Consider the following 15,819-nt stretch of genomic DNA (forward strand, 5'->3'; position numbering starts at 1 on the left):
CTACCATAGCAAACAGCAGTGTCCCGGGGGTAGGCACCCCGGGACACTGCAGGAGCCGGTGTTGGGGGGTGGCGGTCCCCAGGGCATCAAGGGCTCCAGGAGGGGGGCCGTGCAGCCCCCCTCCCACCAGTTAAAAGCCCCGGGGGACATGGTCCCCGGGGCTGGGGGGTCCATCATGGACCCCCCTATTTTAAATATTAGTGCCCCGGGGAGGTGGAGGTCCCCGGGGCGTGTGGGGGGCTTGATATCCCCCACACAGGTTTTTTATTTTATTTTAAAAAATGAAGCCCCAGGGGGTGGCGGTCCCCTGGGCTGTGGGGAGCCGTGAGCCCCCTGCATACTTCATAGTAAAGCGTGGCGGTCCCTTGGGCTCGGGGGGCCTTAGAGGCCCCCCATCATTCATATCAAAGCCCCGGGGGGTGGCGGTCCCCGGGGCTGTGGGGGGCCGTGTGCCTCCGCTATTATAATTACTTTGCCCCAGGGGATGGCGGTCCCCAGGGCAGTTTGGGTGGGATTGGTCCCCCCACACTTTTTTTAGTATGCCCCCAGGATTTGGTCCCCCTGGGGGCTAATTTGGAAAAAAAAGCAGACCGGGTTTTTTTTTCCACGAAATACGTGTACCTACGCGTATCCTGTGCTTTAAAAAAAATATTATATTTTTTTGGACTTGGGGGTGACCCCTGAGCAGGCCTAGGGGTCAGGGTGTTTCTACCCTGCCCCCTTTGCGTGTTTTTCGTGTGTCTTTAGCTGCTTTCTTGTGCCTCGGTTCTACCGAGGCACAAGATGGCTGCCAACGCTTCCTGGTTTGGAGTGTTGCCAGCCAATTAGCATAAAGCTCCTGCACGGGAAGGTACGCGTACTATAAGCGTACGGTACTTCGTCTAAAGATATATCTATGATTTTACTTTTGATTTTCTAAGAAACTACTGAACAGATTTACACAATTTAACCAAAAGCGTAATCTGCGAACCGAACTCTACCTTTTTGCCAAATTTGGTGTAATTCCGTTCAGCAGTTCGAGCTGTAGCCTCACTTAAAGAACCCTATGGAAAATTGCATGGGGAAAACACATTTTGGGACCCCCCTTTTTTTTGGCCCCAGCTTTACGAATCACCCCGAAATTTTCAGGGAAGGAGCGGAGCAAGCCATTTTCTTGGAGAATTTCGGGAAGATTCGTCGACAGGCGCCAAATTTATTCCAAATAGAATGTTGCAAATTTCCTATCGAAACTAGGTCCTAACTCTAACTACCTGGCGACCGCCAGTAGCTAAAATATATATAGGTGAAAATCGACCACCCCGCCTAGCAATACCCAGTGCTAATGCTGAACCCTCCACCTTGACTGGCACTGACCTCAGAGCAATGCAACTTATTTCCAGCCAAGAACCAACGGACTCCCAGGACCCTCAATCGATTGTGATGGCAGCTATGAGATTTGGCATCAAACAAAGATCAGCACCAACGAATTTCAAACCTAAATCGACTTTCACACCAGTATCAGCTTATGACGCTATCGATGTATTTGAAGAAGCAGTAAATCAAGATCTCTTGAGAATGAGAACAACTACAGCGCCTAACCCACAATACAATCCAGAACAATCACCAGATAATATTCAAACCCTCTGACAAGGGCGGCAATGTAGTCTTGATGACAAGAGAATATTACACGCAGGAGGCGATGCGTCAACTGTCGGATGGTAATTGCTATAAAAAAATCAGCAGAGATGACTACATCAAAAGTATTGATCAATATCACAAATTACTTATGAAATGGGCAGAAAGAGGCATGATCAATGACAAGGAACACAAATGTCTTGCTTGCCCTTATCCTGTAACATCCACATTTTACCATTTACCAAAAATTCATAAGGACACCAAGCGACCACCTGGCAGACCGATCGTCTCCTCAATTGACTGCTTAACTGATTCTATGTCTCAATAAATCGATCATTTCCTTGCAGACTTTGTCAGAACTTTACCTTCTTACATCCAAGATTCCACTCACTTCATCAAGAATATTATGGACATACCATGGGGACCTGACATGTGGATGATTACACTAGACATAACCAGTCTGTATACTGTTATTGATCATCAAAAGGGCATGCAGGCAGTACGGTATTTTCTTAAGGAAAGATCACTTGCATATTCTGAGCACAATGAAATGCTGTTAGAATTTTTAGAATTTGTTCTTCACAATAATATCTTCCTTTTCGACAAACAACATTACCGGCAGGTAAGAGGGACCGCGATGGGCACCTGCTTCGCCCCCAGCTATGCGAACCTGTTCGTGGGCTGGTGGGAGAAGCAGGTGGCCTGGGCGGAACCCTTTAGTGAACATGTGAACTGCACTGTATCGTGGCATAGGTACATAGATGATCTATTTATCCTATGGAAGGGCCCCAAATCACAGGCAGAGGCATATATTGACCAACTCAACAAGAATTCTCTTAACCTCCACTTCAGTGGACAGATGAGTCAGACTAAGGTATCCTTTTTAGACCTGCAAGTATTTATTCATGATGGTAGACTTTGTACCAAGCTGTTTAGAAAATCCACAGCGGGTAACTTGACCCTTGAGACAAGCAGTAGCCACCAGAAGTCTTTGAAGAATAGCATCCCCTATGGAGAACTACTGCGCCTTAAGAGGAATTGTTCAAACAATGCAGATTTTAAACAAGCAGCAATAGATGCTATTGACCGTTTCAAGGTCAGAGGATACAAGAGCGGGTTACTAAGTCAGACTTTGGAAAAAGTAAAGATAATTTCACGCAGTAGCCTTTTGAAAGAACAGAGACAACCCATAGAATATGATGTAAAATCGAGCAGATTTATCACCACGTTCTTTGGTGAGGCTGAAGGACTAAGAAAGATACTTTATCGGAACTGGCATATACTCAAGGCTGATCTGGTGATTAGTAAGGAGTTACCAGAACAACCACAGATAACTTTTAGACGCAGCAGATCACTGAAAGATCATCTGGTGACGAGTCATTATCAACCAGTTCCTTTTGTCCCTAGGCTGAATGCCATGACAGGATTCTTTCCCTGCTCTAAATGCAAGGCATGCAAGAACAGCACAAAGGTTCAAACATTTCAGTTGCCAGGCAGAAAGGTCATGAAGAAGATAAATCACGTTCTAACTTGTACCACACCTTTCTGCGTTTATTGTCTAGTATGCCCCTGCATGAAAATCTATGTTGGCAGTACTAAATATCCTGTCAAAAAGAGAATTTTAGAGCATGCCCGAGCTATTGAGAATAAGGATCCCACCTATCTGATGGCGAGACACTTTTCTGAAATTCACAACAGTGACCGCTCACTGCTGAAATTCTATTGCATTGACCATGTCCCAGCAAGTGAACGGGGTGGAGATAGGCTGCAAAAACTGTGCAGACTTGAATCGAGGTAGATTATTGATTTGCACACCATCATTCCCTTTGGTCTTAATTCTGAAGAGGAATTATCAATACACCTGGGATAACAAGATCATGATTCCTAAGATCCATTGGGTTGTGCTTTTCCTGCTTTTAGTAACAAAAGTTTCCTGTATTGAGTGGATATTCAGGATGGTTATTGATTGAGGTTCATGAATGTGTCATGTATTATTTCTACATTGTAATAATTTTTTTATTTATATGCATTCATTAGACACACCATCGGTAAAGCGATATTAGCCCATCCAGGGCTTATCATTTATCCTTCTATAATTCCTTTTGGAGCCATGCATATATATATATATATATATATATATATATATGAAGCAGAGAACTCTGGGTAGTTCTCAACTTTAGGGGAAAGGAGCTACTGTATGGAGCACTCTCAACACCAGCGACACTCTAGATCTGCTCACCTCAAATGTCTACTTTTCTATCAAAGTCTTTAAGCGTAGGATTAGCACAGTGCTATCCATGCCGAGATTGAAATGGACAAAGGGGCAGATTTACAAGCCCCTTGCGCCACTTATGTGTCACTTTTTCCATGTTAAAAGTGACCCAAAAGTGGCTCAAGGGGTTGTAAATCTGCCCCAGAATCTTATGCCATTTTTACAGCAAAGTTTTTAAGCATAGGACTAGCACAGTGCTGTCCTTGCCGAGCTGTAAAATGACAAAAGATATTTATCACTCCAGGCACAATATTACAGCTTTGAATTGGTAAAATACCAACCAAGCCAACCTGAAATGAATAAAAGCAAACCCTGACACAGTGTTTCGCTCTAATTAGAGCTCTTCAGAGAGGTATAGCTTTGTCCAGACACAAGGGAGCACCCAGTATAAGTAAAAAAACATACCCTTTCAGGCAGTTCCCAGAGTATGGTGCCTGGTGCTCAGTAAGAGGGGTTCAGGTTGAGAGTCAGGGGCAGTGAGGAACTGTCTCACCAGTCTGGAGGGAGAGTGTGTGGATGAGTGGTGTGTTGAACTGGAGGAGTTGGTGTGAGGTTTCTTTTTGGTGATAAAAGGAGCTTGCACGGGAGGTGTACCTCTGGTGGGGTGCAGCAGGCCCTGCAGAGGCACTGGACAAGAAGGTGGACGTCTGGCGGTGTGCTAGATGTCTTGCAGAGGCATTGGGGAGTGATTCTAAAAGTAGTGGCTTGTGTATCTGATGATCCTGTGTAGGGGAAGAGGTTCATGTGTAGCCCAGCTAGGTCCCAGTAGGATGGTAGGGGTGTAGGGGCTCACGTCCTGTCTCAGTGGAGGCAGAGTGAGTGTGGGACGGTGTGTCCCACGTTGGCCCGAAACCCTGTCTCAGGGCCTGGAGGGTTCCCTAAGGGAGCGCCAGGTCAGGGGCCTAGGCTGTACTTACAGGTCATTTGAAGAGGATCTTCCTGTGTCTAGAGGACGGGGAGTGTCTGTAACCAGAACTCCGGTGGTCCTGGTGTTGGGCAGTACCGCTCCTAAGTGGAGGGTGCAGAAGTCCTGGTTCGCTGGGTCCGTCTAGAGTGCTTGACCATTTGTGGGGCCTCTGGAGGTCGTTCCCCGAGGAGGGGGAAGGCCAGGTTCAGGTTCAGCCTGACCTGGAGGGAAGGGCATCTGTAATCAGTGTCCTGACCGGTTTTGGCTTCCAGGGGTACCGCTCCAAGGTGGGAGGGTGCAGAACTCTGGAAGGGGGTGCAGAGGGATGGTGTCCTTACCTCTGACCCCGGTGCAACCTGAGGGTTTAGATCCTAGGTGGGGAGATTAGGAAACTTCCAAGTAAAGAAGGAATCTCTGCCAAAGTAGATCAGCTGAAGAGACTGAGGGGGCTGCCCTTGCTGTGTGATCTGGGGCTCACCTGAAGTTTGTTGTTTCCACTAAGGTAGAGGAAAGGGGACTTTGGTGTGTGCTGTGTCCCCCCACCTGCTTGAAGAGGGACTGTGCTGTGTGCTTTGTACCTCCAAAGTGAAATAGTTTCCAGATCCCAGGTGGTAGACCAGTTAATGGAGAGAGGTCCTGTTCTGGTGGGAGAGATGTGTTCTGGTGGGTGCTTCCCTGGGAGGGTAAGGAACCCCAGAAGTAGAGGTAGGGTGGGAAATTCTTGCCTGTGACCTCTGGTCAGCCTGAGGGTATGGTCCCTAGGTTGAAGGATCAGTGGTAGTTGTAGCTACACTGAGAGGGAGAGTGGAGAATGGCTATTGTGTGCCAGGGGTTACTGCCCCCACTCTGTGGATTGGTCAGGACCTGTGACATTTGGATGGCCTAGGGCCTGGTCCTGGCCGTGGATGACTAGAGAGTACCAGTGGGGTATCCTAGTTGTGCCAGAGAGCTCTTGTTGAGAGAAATACATGTGGGTTCAGAGTGGCGAAAAACCGGAGGGTGTCCCTGCCGTGCGGGCCCGTGTCCGTGTTTTGTCGCCGAAAGCAGGGAAGCCCATCAGTGGAGTGATTGGTCTACCCCGCGTTTTGGCTGGAAGGGGGTTGTGTTGAGCCTGGCCCTTTTTGGCAGGTTCACCCCGAAACTTTTTTGCTGTTTGCCTAGCCTGTTTCTGTAACCTGGAGTTGGTGATTTTAGGTCTCTGTGCACTTTTTCACTGTGGTCCAGTGTAGAGTGCGTGCGCTCTCTGTGTATGTGTGATGAGTGACCTGCCCCCCCAATAGGAATGCATGGGGAATATGGGTGATCATGGTAGTTCCTGATGTGTGGGGAGTGCAGGGTCGAGTTTGGTATGTGTGAACTCGTGATATTGAATGCTGCGTAATGATGTATGCGGCATGAATGTGTCTAGTGTGGAAGTGCCACTTCTAGACATGGGTGTGCATGTGTAGTGAGTGTGCTGACATGTGATTGGCCGGAGCCTGGCTCCAGGATGTCTGGATGGGTCTGCCCAGTGGTGAGTGTTGAGATTAGCATGCTGATATGAGGGGAGTAGTGCGTCTGGGTCCTGAATGGGGCTGGGTTTTCCCCACACAATGCTGGCTCCGCCCCCTGTGGTGCGACTGATGACCCTTGCCCTGACTAAAATGGTGGTTTCTACCTGGCTTTGGCATCAGCCTTAGCCAACCAGAAATCCAGGTTCTAACAGTGAGTAGCTACATGAGTGTCTATATTGGTTATTAATTTATTTTTTGAGTATCAGTATGAGTGTCTGTATGGTTTGGTGGGGGATATTAGTTAGCGTATAGATGCATGAATGAATGACTCACTGTTTGTATGTGTTTTGAAGACAGCATGTGTGCAGGACTGTATGGGTAAATGAGTGTGAATGACTGTCTCAATAGTATCTTTATGAGTAACTACATATGTTTTAATCTAGTATATATGAATATTGATGTATATAAGTGATTATATGTGAGAGTGTGAGATTGGACGAGTTCCTGTATAAATAAGTATGTGTTTTTATAAGTGATTGTTTAAGAGAGTAAGTTTGTGTACGTTTCTGTAAAAGTAAGTGTAGTGGTGTGTGTATAGCTGTATATGCAAATAAATAGATGTTTGATAGTTTATTTGCATGTGTGAGTATGTGTGTGAGTAACTCTATGGATGAGTGTCGGTGTGTAACAGGATGTATAGGTGTATGAGTACATATGATGAGTGAGTACATGTATGAGTGACTATATAGAACTGTTGGTGAATGAGTGGATGTGAATGTAGATGGTGGAATTACTGAATAGGTTGTTGTAACTGGTATTGGTATCTCAATTTTTTTGAAAATTTTTGTTTCTATTTTTGAATGTGTGCATCAAGGGTTATATTAGGCTGAGAGGAGGTCTGCCACTCTTTCACAAGGATGATGTCATCAGTGTTGTCATCAGTGATATCATTTGAGATGTCATCAGTGATTTCATTAGTGATGTCACTGACCATGTCATGAGTGACGTAATATGTGATGTCATCAGCAGTGCATTGCAGGCTTCGCGAGTTAAAGTTAGCTGAACTAACTATACCGGGGGAATTTCAATGGTTTTGTATGAGTGAAATGTCCAGCTAACTATAACATGTGTGAAACCTATGGTTTTTTCATTGAATTTCTAAGGTTTTTTAAGTGCTAATTCCTAACTATAACGTGGCTGAAACCTATGTTTTTTTCAGTGAATTTCCAAGGTTTTTTAAATGCTAATTCCTAACTATAATGTTGCTGAAACCTATGGTTTTTTCAGTGAATTTCAAAGGTTTTGTAAATTATAATTTTTAAATGTATTAATTGTTATATTTTTTATACTAATTTACTACATTGTTTTAAAGTATTAATTTTGTAGATATTTGATTTTTTAAATTACATTACATATTTTTAATATAAATTGACAAAAACTTTTAATATTTTAATTTTTTATTTTATATTTTTTTTATTTATATATATTTTATATAGCAGGCAATGATATTCTACGGAAGGAAATTCAAGTTACTGGTAAGTACAGTTAAATTTACTTTTCAGAAACAGATAACAGGTGAGTAAATTGGAATTCATAGGTCGGCTGATTTTTGAGGAATTTTTTAAACTTCCACAACTCCACACTTAGAAAAATTTCCAAGTGAAACCAGTCAATGTTACCCTATGGAAGGAAATTCAAGTTACTGTACCTAGGATTAGGATTACTTTTCAGGATCAGTAGTGGGCTGAAGGATGCAGCACTGAGGTCTCTTCTGATAACAGGTGAGTAAATTGGAATCTGTAGTTCGGCTGATTTTTGAGGAATTTTTTTAACTTCCAAAACTCCACACTTAAAAAAATTTCCAAGGGAAACCAGTCAATGTTAGCCTATGGAAAGAAATTCAAGTTACTGTAAGTATGGTTAGATTTACTTTTCAGGGTCCGTACTGGGTTCAAAGATGCAGCACTGATGTCTCTCGTGATAACAGGGGAGTAAATCGGAATTCGTAGTTCGGCTAATTTTAGAGTAATATTTCGCTCAATTGTGAGGGAGAGGGTGGGGCCTGAGGTGACATGTGTGCAAACACGCCCTGTGGCGTGTTTTAGGTTGGAGAATTAATTCCTCTTCAATCCTGAGGTCCCCTGTGAGCCAACTAGCCCACCAGGTAACTCCAGTATGCGCCAGGGAGCTGTGTTGCAGAGAGGTGTTCAGAGGGCATGCCTCCTTTTTACAACACTCTGCAACGCAGCTCCGTGGTGCTTACTGGAGGTCCCTGTTGGACTAGTTGGCCCCCTGGGGACCTCTGGATAGAAGAAGAATTAATTCCCCAACTTACAACGCGCCACAGGGCATGTTTGCACACATATCACCTCTAGACCCGACCCCTACCTTCACCACTGTGCAAACATGCCCCGTAGCGCGTTCTAAGTTGGGGGATTAAGTCCCCTTGCATACTGGGGGTACATGGGGGCCAACTAGCCCACCAGGAACCTCCAGTATGCGCCAGGGGACTGCATTGCAGAGAGGTGTGAAAAGTCGCGAGGCCTCATTACACCTCTCTGCAACGCAGACCCCTGGCGCATTTGCAGAAGGGGAACTAATTCCCCTTGCATACCGGGAGTCCCTGGGGGCCAACTAACCCATCAGGAACCTCCAGTATGCGCCAGGGGGCTGCGTTGCAGAGAGGTGTAATGAGGCCACGCCGCTATTTACACCTCTCTGCAACACAGACCCCTTGTGCGTTTGCAGAGGGGGAACTAATTCCCCTTGCATACTGGGGGTCCCTGGGGGCCAACTAGCCCACCAGAAACCTCCAGTATGCACCAGGGGGCTGTGTTGCAGAGAGGTGTTCTAAGGCCACGCCCCTTTTTACACCTCTCTGCAGCGCAGCCCCCTGGTCCATACTGGAGGCTCCTAGTAGGCTAGTTGGTACCCAGGGACCCCCAGTATGCAAGGGGAATTAGTTCCCCCTCTGCAAATGCCCCAGGGAGCGCGTTTGCAGAGAGGTGCCTCCTCCCGATCCCGTTAAAAAAAATTAATCTAGCTGTGTAGCCCCCCCTTCTTTTTCTTTTTTTTGGCCCTGAGGGCCCCATCCCCCAGGGCCGGCCCCAATTCTAATTTTTTATTTTATTTTTTTACAGGAACGGGCCCCTTCCTATGCCCCCTTAAGGCCCCGGGGACCCCATCCCCCGGGGCTAGCCTTTTTTTTTTTAATGGTGGAGGGGGGCCACGTGGCCCCCCTCCTGGGCAACTTATGGCCCCCGGGGACCCCATTCCCCTGGGGCCTGCGCTCTCCGTTGGGGGCTGTAGGGGGGTACCCCAGCTCCTCACGGTCCCTTCCGGCTCCCCGCATCATGCTGGAGCCGGCATTGCTTTTCTGCATGGGAAGCAGCTAACATGCTGCTCCCCATAGAGAAAAGCAATACATTTTGATTTTAGAAAGAGAGAGCAGGTTTCCTGCTCTATCTTTCAAAAATCAAAGCAGTTTGCTATGGTAGGGTGGGAGCCACAAGGCTCTGCCCTACCATAGCAAACAGCAGTGTTCCCGGGGGTAGGCACCCCGGGACACTGCAGGAGCCAGTGTTGGGGGGTGGCGGTCCCCAGGGCATCAAGGGCTCCAGGAGGGGGGCCGTGCAGCCCCCCTCCCACCAGTTAAAAGCCCCGGGGGACATGGTCCCCGGGGCTGGGGGGTCCATCATGGACCCCCCTATTTTAAATATTAGTGCCCTGGGGAGGTGGAGGTCCCCGGGGCGTGTGGCGGGCTTGATATCCCCCACACAGGTTGTTTATTTTATTTTAAAAAATGAAGCCCCAGGGGGTGGCGGTCCCCCTGGGCTGTGGGGAGCCGTGAGCCCCCCACATACTTCATAGTAAAGCGTGGCGGTCCCTTAGAGGCCCCCCATCATACGTATCAAAGCCCCCGGGGGTGGCGGTCCCCGGGGCTGCGGGGGGCCGTGTGCCCCCGCTATTATAATTACTTTGCCCCAGGGGATGGCGGTCCCCAGGGCCGTTTGGATTGGGCCTCCCACACTTCTTTTTTAGTATGCCTCCAGGATTTGGTCCCCCTGGGGGCTAATTTGAAAAAAAAAGCAGACCGGGTTTTTTTTTTTCACGAAATACGTGTACCTACGCGTATCCTGTGCTTTAAAAAAAATATTATATTTTTTTGGACTTGGGGGTGACCCCTGAGCAGGCCTAGGGGTCAGGGTGTTTCTACCCTGCCCCCTTTGCGTGTTTTTCGTGTGTCTTTAGCTGCTTTCTTGTGCCTCGGTTCTACCGAGGCACAAGATGGCTGCCAACACTTCCTGGTTTGGAGTGTTGCCAGCCAATTAGCATAAAGCTCCTGCACGGGAAGGTACGCGTCCTATAAGCGTACGGTACTTCGTCTAAAGATATATCTATGATTTTACTTTTGATTTTCTAAGAAACTACTGAACAGATTTACACCATTTAACCAAAAGCGTAATCTGCGAACCGAACTCTACCTTTTTGCCAAATTTGGTGTAATTCCGTTCAGCAGTTCGAGCTGTAGCCTCACTTAAAGAACCCTATGGAAAATTGCATGGGGAAAACACATTTTGGGACCCCCCTTTTTTTTCGGCCCCAGCTTTACGAATCACCCTGAAATTTTCAGGGAAGGAGCGGAGCGGATCAAGCCATTTTCTTTGAGAATTTCGGGAAGATTCGTCGACAGGCGTCAAATTTATACCAAATAGAATGTTGCAAATTTCCTATCGAAACTAGGTCCTAACTCTAACTACCTGGCGACCGCCAGTAGCTAAAATATATATAGGTGAAAATTGACCACCCCGCCTAGCAATACCCAGTGCTAATGCTGAACCCTCCACCTTGACTGGCACTGACCTCAGAGCAATGCAACTTATTTCCAGCCAAGAACCAACGGACTCCCAGGACCCTCAATCGATTGTGATGGAAGCTATGAGATTTGGCATCAAACAAAGATCAGCACCAACGAATTTCAAACCTAAATCGACTTTCACACCAGTATCAGCTTATGACGCTATCGATGTATTTGAAGAAGCAGTAAATCAAGATCTCTTGAGAATGAGAACAACTACAGCGCCTAACCCACAATACAATACAGAACAATCACCAGATAATATTCAAACCCTCTGACAAGGGCGGCAATGTAGTCTTGATGACAAGAGAATATTACACGCAGGAGGCGATGCGTCAACTGTCGGATGGTAATTGCTATAAAAAAATCAGCAGAGATGACTACATCAAAAGTATTGATCAATATCACAAAACACTTATGAAATGGGCAGAAAGAGGCATGATCAATGACAAGGAACTCAAATGTGTTGCTTGCCCTTATCCTGTAACATCCACATTTTACCATTTACCAAAAATTCATAAGGACACCAAGCGACCACCTGGCAGACCGATCGTCTCCTCAATTGACTGCTTAACTGATTCTATGTCTCAATAAATCGATCATTTCCTTGCAGACTTTGTCAGAACTTTACCTTCTTACATCCAAGATTCCACTCACTTCATCAAGAATATTATGGACATACCATGGGGACCTGACATGTGGATGATTACACTAGACATAACCAGTCTGTATACTGTTATTGATCATCAAAAGGGCATGCAGGCAGTACGGTATTTTCTTAAGGAAAGATCACTTGCATATTCTGAGCACAATGAAATGCTGTTAGAATTTTTAGAATTTGTTCTTCACAATAATATCTTCCTTTTCGACAAACAACATTACCGGCAGGTAAGGGGGACCGCGATGGGCACCTGCTTCGCCCCCAGCTATGCAAACCTGTTCGTGGGCTGGTGGGAGAAACAGGTGGCCTGGGCGGAACCTTTAGTGAACATGTGAACTGCACTGTATCGTGGCATAGGTACATAGATGATCTATTAATCCTATGGAAAGGCCCCAAATCACAGGCAGAGGCATATATTGACCAACTCAACAAGAATTCTCTTAACCTCCACTTCAGTGGACAGATGAGTCAGACTAAGGTATCCTTTTTAGACCTGCAAGTATTTATTCATGATGGTAGACTTTGTACCAAGCTGTTTAGAAAATCCACAGCGGGTAACTTGACCCTTGAGGCAAGCAGTAGCCACCAGAAGTCTTTGAAGAATAGCATCCCCTATGGAGAACTACTGCGCCTTAAGAGGAATTGTTCAAACAATGCAGATTTTAAACAAGCAGCAATAGATGCTATTGACCGTTTTAAGGTCAGAGGATAGAAGAGCGGGTCACTAAGTCAGACTTTGGAAAAAGTTTATTGTCTAGTATGCCCCTGCATGAAAATCTATGTTGGCAGTACTAAATATCCTGTCAAAAAGAGAATTTTAGAGCATGCCCGAGCTATTGAGAATAAGGATCCCACCTATTTGATGGCGAGACACTTTTCTGAAATTCACAACAGTGACCGCTCACTGCTGAAATTCTATTGCATTGACCATGTCCCAGCAAGTGAACGGGGTGGAGATAGGCTGCAAAAACTGCGCAGACTTGAATCGAGGTATATTATTGATTTGCACACCATCATTCCCTTTGGTCTTAATTCTGAAGAGGAATAACAAGATCATGATTCCTAAGATCCATTGGGTTGTGCTTTTCCTGCTTTTAGTAACAAAAGTTTCCTGTATTGAGTGGATATTCAGGATGGTTATTGATTGAGGTTCATGAATGTGTCATGTATTATTTCTACATTGTAATAATTTTTTTATTTATATGCATTAATTAGACACACTATCGGTAAAGCGATATTAGCCCATCCAGGGCTTATCATTTATCCTTCTATAATTCCTGGAGTGGTGCAAAGCCCATACAGGGCTCAATTTTGTTGTTTTCTGCATAATCCTTATGCGCAGGACTTTAAATTGTCAACCATGGCCTTAAAGCTAACAATTTATTTATTTTTTAAATGCAATAATTTCATAATGGTTACATAACAATGGAAACAGATTGTATATAAATATGCAGTGATATGTTTGCTTTTTTAACTGCATATGAAGCCACTCTAAAATGGCCGCCAAAGTAACATTGATGATTTTGTCCGCCTTTTCTGTTTACAAATTCTCAAGAAAAAATTGTGATTGTTTTTTTAATGCTTTAAATGGCGGCAGCCTCGGTAATCAGGTTGACACAGGGGAAAAAGGCACGTTCGCCGAAACGCGTCCTGTTTGTGCGATAATAAATTGAACTTTTCTTAACTGACCACGCGAGTGCGGCCGCTTCCTTCCTTGGTGGGGGGGGCTTTTGGAGCAGATATATATATATATATATATATATATATATATATATATATATATATATATATATATATATATATATATATATATATATATATATATATATATATAAAGCAGAGAACTATGGGTAGTTCTCAACTTTAGGGGAAAGGAGCTACTGTATGGAGCACTCTCAACACCAGCGACACTCTAGATCTGCTCACCTCAAATGTCTACTTTTCTATCAAAGTCTTTAAGTATAGGATTAGCACAGTGCTATCCACGCCGAGATAGAATGGACAAAGGGGCAGATTTACAAGCCCCTTGCGCCACTTATGTGTCACTTTTTCCATGGTAAAAGTGACCCAAAAGTGGCTCAAGGGGTTGTAAATCTGCCCCAGAATCTTTTGCCATTTTTACAGAAAAGTTTTTAAGCATAGGACTAGCACAGTGCTGTCCTTGCCGAGCTGTAAAATGACAAAAGCCGTTTATCACTCCAGGCAAAATATTACAGCTTTGAATTGGTAAAATACCAACCAAGCCAACCTGAAATGAATAAAAGCAAACCCTGACACAGTGTTTCGCTCTAATTAGAGCTCTTCAGAGAGGTATAGCTTTGTCCAGACACAAGGGAGCACCCAGTATAAGTAAAAAAAATACCCTTTCAGGCATAGAGTGATGAATAAATTATGCAAAAAAGAAGCGGAGACCTCTGGGTAGTTCTCAAGTTTAGGTGGAAAGTAGCTCCTGTATGGAGCACTCTCAACGCCAGAGACACTCTAGATCTGCTCACCTCAAATGTCTACTTTTCTATCAAAGTCTTTAAGCGTTGGATTAGCACAGTGCTATCCAAGCCGATATAGAAATGGACGAAGTCTTTTGCCATTTCATCAGCAAAGTTTTTAAGCATAGTACTAGCACAGTGCTGTCCTTGCCGAGCTGTAAAATGACAAAAGCCATTTATCACTCCAGGCACAATATTACACCTTTGAATTGGTAGAATACCAACCAAGTTTTGGAATGGCAAAAGACTTTGTCCATTTCTATCTCGGCGTTGATTGGTTTCGGTTGGTTTGTTGGTGTTAGCGATGCAGGGATTAATAAAAACACCCATTTCTCTACTGTAGCTTGTGCAATAGCGGGTTTACAGCCACAGCAGAAGCTCCCATAGTGAAATGGGAGTGTGTAACTGCACCATGTGCACTCGCATCCTAATAATGAGGTCGGAACTGCCGACGGGAGGTCGGTCGGTCCCGTTTCTGCAATGGTGTTGGGTGGACACAAGTCTGCCTGACATCTTAATGAGGGCCTTAGCTGAATCTTCAGCTGGATGATTTTTTAATGAGATTTAGGGGCTCATTACGATGTGTGGTGGAAAGCCTCTGCCTGACAATGTCTCCCAATCGAGACCGTCCGACTAGCAGTCGCCGATTCCGACCGACGGGTTACAATGCAACCAAACACTGTTTGGTCAGATTCCAATTGTTTCATGTGGGAGCCCGTGTTACGCTGAGAACCATCGTAACACAGGCTCCTATGGGGACATGTGGTATTTTCAGGAAACCTTGAACCCTGTGGCAGGCCGCCCATGGTGCCTGAAACACAGTATAGGGCTTTACAAGGGGGTCCCTCAGGTACCCCCTCAGCCATCAACCATAGGCTGCAGGGCTAAAGGGGCCTGACAGGGGCCCCCAAAGTCACTTTCCAACAGCCTTTCTGTGTCAGACAGGCTGTCATGGAAAGGCTGTTGGAAAACGACACTGTATACTTTTGGGCGGAAACACTGTCCATAGTGGTGCACAATGTGGTTCCAACCGAGACGGATACTCTGTGAGTCACTCGGAACCAATTCGGGAACTTCATAATCGGGCGGGCGGAATGTAAAGTGACCGAGTTGGTCAGAAGGGTTCCGACATGGTCGGGGAGATTCCGACTGTCAGGAAGAGGTTTTCCGCCCGACATCGTAATCGGCCCAGAAGTCGGTCTTGACTTAAAGGCCCACGGCCAGGCTCCTTGGGTGCAGTTACAGACACAACAGTCGTGAATAGTCATCATTCCCCTACCAAAAATACTCCTAGGGTTCTCTTACACAAGGCCATGTAGCAAGGGTTGGGCTGCGTTGTCTGAAATGTTATCATGGCAATCCCCTGGACCCAGTTTTTTAAGTGAAAGTCTCAAAGGTTGAGGAGCCAGTAGATACTGGAGGGACAGCCACTCTATCAGGCTGTGGTGTATCCTTTGCAGTGCACCTTAAGGTACCCTGGTGTACAGGCTGCTGAACTAATTCTACAATACAGTGGAGAGTGCGATGT

At 45.7% G+C, this 15,819-nt stretch overlaps 1 protein-coding gene across 1 annotated transcript in view; it reads right to left on the minus strand.

Annotated features, from left to right (window-relative positions):
- The window catches only part of LOC147703646 (polyserase-2-like), a 1,078,318-nt gene that overhangs the window by 628,549 nt on the left and 433,950 nt on the right, over positions 1-15,819 (minus strand). The window lies entirely within an intron of this gene.

This window comes from Lissotriton vulgaris, chromosome 7, assembly GCF_964263255.1.
Source record: "Lissotriton vulgaris chromosome 7, aLisVul1.2, whole genome shotgun sequence".
NCBI lineage: Eukaryota > Metazoa > Chordata > Amphibia > Caudata > Salamandridae > Lissotriton > Lissotriton vulgaris.